Source organism: Arachis hypogaea, chromosome 14 (genome assembly GCF_003086295.3).
Source record: "Arachis hypogaea cultivar Tifrunner chromosome 14, arahy.Tifrunner.gnm2.J5K5, whole genome shotgun sequence".
Taxonomy (NCBI): Eukaryota; Viridiplantae; Streptophyta; class Magnoliopsida; order Fabales; family Fabaceae; genus Arachis; species Arachis hypogaea.
The window spans coordinates 125,482,140-125,487,657 of NC_092049.1; the positions used below are offsets into that span (position 1 = coordinate 125,482,140).

The 5,518-nt window shown below is 40.8% G+C and overlaps 1 non-coding gene across 1 annotated transcript; it reads right to left on the reverse strand.

The window, feature by feature from the left end:
• Positions 1 to 308: 308 nt before the first annotated feature.
• On the reverse strand, positions 309 to 416 carry LOC112745355 (small nucleolar RNA R71). The gene has a single exon (XR_003173288.1). It is a non-coding gene; the product is annotated as a small nucleolar RNA R71 (small nucleolar RNA).
• Between the last annotated feature and the right edge of the window lie 5,102 nt (positions 417 to 5,518).

Here is a 5,518-nt window from a genome sequence, read left to right on the forward strand (position 1 = left end):
TCCTTGCCATTGGAGCAAACAACTTTGAGCTAAAGCCTCAATTAGTTTCTCTGATGCAATAGAATTGCAAGTTTTATGGACTTCCATCAGAAGATCCTTTTCAGTTCTTAACTGAATTCTTGCAGATCTGTGATACTGTTAAGACCAATGAGGTTGATCCCAAGGTCTACAGGCTTATGCTTTTCCCTTTTGCTGTAAGAGACAGAGCTAGAGTATGGTTGGACTCTCAACCTAAAGATAGCCTGAACTCTTGGGATAAGCTGGTCACGGCTTTCTTAGCCAAATTCTTTCCTCCTCAAAAGCTGAGTAAGCTTAGAGTGGATGTTCAAACCTTCAGACAGAAAGAAGGTGAATCCCTCTATGAAGCTTGGGAGAGATACAAGCAACTGACCAAAAAGTGTCCTTCTGACATGCTTTCAGAATGGACCGTCCTGGATATATTCTATGATGGTCTGTCTGAATTATCTAAGATGTCATTGGACCATTCTACAGGTGGATCCATTCACCTAAAGAAAACGCCTGCAGAAGCTCAGGAACTCATTGACATGGTTACAAATAACCAGTTCATGTACACTTCTGAAAGGAATCCTGTGAGTAATGGGACGCCTCAGAGGAAGGGAGTTCTTGAAATTGATGCTCTGAATGCCATATTGGCTCAGAACAAAATGTTGACTTAACAAGTCAATATGATTTCTCAGAGTCTAAATGGATTGCAAAATGCATCCAACAGTACTAAAGAAGCATCTTCTGAAGAAGAAGCCTATGATCCTGAGAACCCTGCAATGGCAGAGGTGAATTACATGGGTGAAGCCTATGGAAACACCTATAATCCCTCATGGAGAAATCATCCAAATTTCTCATGGAAGGATCAACAAAAGCCTCAACAAGGCTTTAATAATGGTGGAAGAAACAGGTTTAGCAATAGTAAGCCTTTTTCATCATCCTCTCAGCAACAGATAGAGAATTCTGAGCAGAGCGCCTCTAGCTTAGCAAACATAGTCTCTGATCTATCTAAGGCCACTCTAAGTTTTATGAATGAAATAAGGTCCTCCATTAGAAATTTGGAGGCACAAGTGGGCCAGCTGAGTAAAAAAGTCACTGAAACTCCTCCTAGTACTCTCCCAAGCAATACAGAAGAGAACCCAAAAAGAGAGTACAAGGCCATAACCTTACTTGGTGTGGCCAAATGCCCAGAGGAGGAGGAGGACGTGAATCCCAGTGAGAAAGACCTCATGGGACGTCCTCTAGACAAAAAAGAGTTCCCAATTGAGGAACCTAAGGAATCTGAGGCTCACCTAGAGACCATAGAGATTCCATTGAACCTCCTTTTACCATTCATGAGCTCTGATGACTATTCATCTTCTGAAGAAGATGAAGACATTGTTGAAGGGCAAGTTGCCCAGTATTTAGTAGCAATCATGAAGCTGAATGCCAAGCTATTTGGTAATGAGACTTGGGAGGATGAACCTCCATTGCTTATTAATGAACTGAATACCTGGGTTCAGCATACTTTACCTCAAAAGAAACAGGATCCTGGTAAATTCTTAATACCATGTATCATAGGCACCATGACCTTTGAGAAGGCTCTGTGTGACCTGGGGTCAGGCATAAACTTAATGCCACTCTCTGTAATGGAGAAACTGGAAATCTTTGAGGTACAGGCTGCCAAATTCTCATTAGAGATGGCAGACAAATCCATGAAAAAGGCTTATGGACAGGTAGAGGATGTGCTAGTAAAGGTCAAAGGCCTTTACATCCCTGTTGATTTCATAATCCTAGGCACTAGGAAGGATGATGATGAATCCATCATCCTTGGAAGACCCTTCCTAGCCACAGCAAAAGCTGTGATTGATGTGGACAGAGGAGAGTTGGTCCTTCAACTGAATGAGGACTACCTTGTGTTTAAAACTCAAGGATCTCCCTCTGTAACCATGGAGAGGAAGCAAGAAAAGCTTCTGTCACTGTAAAGTCAACCAAAGCCTCCACAGTCAAACTCTAAGTTTGGTGTTGAGAGGTCCCAACAATGCTCTGAACATCTGTGAGGCTCCATGAGAGCTCACGATCAAGCTATTGACATTAAAGAAGCGCTTATTGGGAGGCAACCCAATTTTATTTATCTATGTATTTTCCTTTTTTTTAGGTTGATGATCATGTGGAGTCACAAAAATAACTGCAAAAATTTAAGAAAAATAAAAACTGCATTAAAAATAGTACACCTTGGAGGAGAGACTTACTGGCGTTTAAACACCAGTAAGGGTAGCAGAATGGGCGTTAAACGCCAGAAACAAGCACCAGACTGGCGTTAAATGCTAGAAACAGGCTACAATCTGGCGTTAAATGCCAGAAACAGGTTGCAGCCTGGCGTTTAACGCTAGGAAAGAATAAAAGCTGGCGTTTAACGCCAGAAACAAGCAGTAGTCTGGCGTTAAACGCCAGGATTGCACAGCAAGGGCGTTTTGTACGCCTAATAGGAGCAGAGATGAAATCTTTGACCCCTCAGGATCTGTGGACCCCACAGGATCTCCACCTACGCTCCCACAACACTCTTCCCCAAATACCCCTCACCAATCAACTCATTCACTCTTCCCCATCACCTCTTCACCAATCACCTCCATATCCCTTCCCCAAAAACCCCACCTACCTCACTTTAAAAATTCAAACACTTTTCCCTCCCAAACCCAACCCTAATGATTGAAACCCAACCCTCCCCTCACCCCTATATAAACCCCTTACTACTCCTTCATATTCACACAACACAAACACCTTTCCCCCCTCTTGGCCGATCCGCTTCTCCCTCCATCTCCTCCATATTTTTTTCTTCTTCTTCCTCTTCTTTCTTTCTTCTTTTGCTTGAGGACGAGCAAACATTTTAAGTTTGGTGTGGTAAAAGCATTGCTTTTTTATTTTTGAATAACCATTTATGGCACCTAAGGCCAGAGAAATCTCTAGAAAGGGGAAAGGGAAGGCAAAAGCTTCCACCTCCGAGTCATGGGAGATGGAGAGATTCATCTCAAAGGTCTATCAAGACCACTTCTATAAAGTTGTGGCCAAGAAGAAGGTGATCCCTGAGGTCCCTTTCATGCTCAAGAAAAATGAGTATCCGGAGATCCGAAGAAGAGGTTGGCAAGTTCTTACCAACCCCATTCAACAAGTCAGAATCTTAATGGTTCAAGAGTTCTATGCCAATGCATGGATTACTAGGAACCATGATCAAAGTATGAACCCGAATCCAAAGAATTGGCTTACAATGGTTCGGGGAAAATACTTAGATTTCAGTCCGGAAAATGTAAGGTTGGCGTTCCAATTGCCAATGATGCAAGAAAACGCACGCCCCTACACTAGAAGGGTCAACTTTGATCAAAGGTTGGACCAAGTCCTCATGGACATATGTGTGGAAGGAGCTCAATGGAAAAGAGACTCAAGAGGCAATTCGATTCAATTGAGAAGACCGGACCTTAAGCTTGTGGCTAGAGGATGGTTGGAGTTCATCCAACGCTCCATCATTCCTACTAGCAACCGATCTGAAGTGACTGTGGATCGGGCCATCATGATCCACAGTATCATGGTTGGGGAGGAAGTGGAAGTTCATGAGATCATACCTGTAGAACTCTACAAGGTGGCTGACAAGTCATCCACCTTGGCAAGGTTAGCCTTTCCTCATCTCATTTGTCATCTATGCAATTTGGTTGGGATTGACATAGAAAGAGACATCCTCATTAAAGAGGACAAGCCCATCACTAAGAAAATGATGGAGCAAATAAGAGAGTTCACTCATGGACCTCAACAAGAGCATGAGGAAGATCCTCATCAAGAAATCCCTGAGATGCCTCAAGGGATGCAATTTCCTCCACACAACTATTGGGAGCAACTCAACACCTCTCTAGAAGGCTTGAGTTACAACATGGACCAACTAAGGGTGGAGCACCAAGAGCACTCCATCATTCTCCATGAGATTAGAGAAGATCAAAGAGCTATGAGGGAGTAGTAACAAAGGCAAGGAAGAGACATAGAGGAGCTTAGGCGTTTCATTGGTTCTTCAAGAGGAGGACGCCACCCTCACTAAGGTGGACTCATTCCTTAATCTCCTTGTCTATTTATTTTCTATTTTCGGTTTTTGAGCTTCATGTTTGTCTATGTTTGTGTCTTCATTACATGATCATTAGTGTCTAGTGTCTATGTCTTAAAGCTATGAATAATTCCATGAATCCTTCACCTCTCTTAAATGAAAAATGTGCTTAATTAAAAAATAACAAGAAGTACTTGGATTTCAAATTTTATCTTGAAATTATTTTAATTATTTTGATGTGGTGGCAATACTTTTTGTTTTCTGAATGAATGCTTGAACAGTGCATATTTTTTATCTTGTTGTTTATGAATGTTAAAATTGTTGGCTCTTGAAAGAATGATGAACAAAGAGAAATGTTATTGATAATTTGAAAAATCATGAAATTGATTCTTGAAGTAAGAAAAAGTAGTGAATAAGAAAGCTTGTGAAAAAGAAAAAGAAAAAGTGGCGAAAAAAAAGAAAGAAAAAGAAAAAGCAAGCAGAAAAAGCCAATAGCCCTTTAAACCAAAAGGCAAGGGTAAAAAAGGATCCAATGCTTTGAGCATCAGTGGATAGGAGGGCCCAAGGAAATAAAATCCAGGCCTAAGCGGCTAAATCAAGCTGTCCCTAACCATGTGCTTGTGGCATGAAGGTCCAAGTGAAAAGCTTGAAACTGAGTGGTTAAAGTCATGATCCAAAGCAAAAAGAGTGTGCTTAAGAACTCTAGACACCTATAATTGGGGACTTTAGCAAAGCTGAGTCACAATCTGAAAAGGTTCACCCAGTTATGTGTCTGTGGCATTTATGTATCCGGTGGTAATACTGGAAAACAAAGTGCTTAGGGCCACGTCCAATACTCATAAAGTAACTGTGTTCAAGAATCAACATACTAAACTAGGAGAATCAATAACTCTATCTGAAATTCTAAGTTCCTATAGATGTCAATAATTCTGAATTTCAAAGGATAAAGTGAGATGCCAAAACTGTTTAGAGGCAAAAAGCTACAAGCCCCGCTCATCTAATTGAGACTAAGTTTCATTGATATTGTGAGATGCATTGTATATTCTCTTCTTTTTATCCTATTTTGTTTTCAGTTGCTTGGGGACAAGCAACAATTTAAGTTTGGTGTTGTGATGAGCGGATAATTTATACGCTTTTTGGCATTATTTTTACATAGTTTTTAGTATGATTTAATTAGTTTTTAGTATATTTTTATTAGTTTTTAAGCAAAATTCACATTTCTAGACTTTACTATGAGTTTGTGTGTTTTTTCTATGATTTCAGGTATTTTCTGGCTGAAATTGAGGGACCTGAGCAAAAATCTGATTCAGAGGCTGACAAAGGACTGCTGATGTTGTTGGATTCTGACTTCTCTGCACTCAAAATGGAATTTTTGGAGCTACAGGAGTCCAAATGGCGCGCTCTTAACTGCGTTGGAAAGTAGACATCCAGGGCTTTCCAACAATATATAAT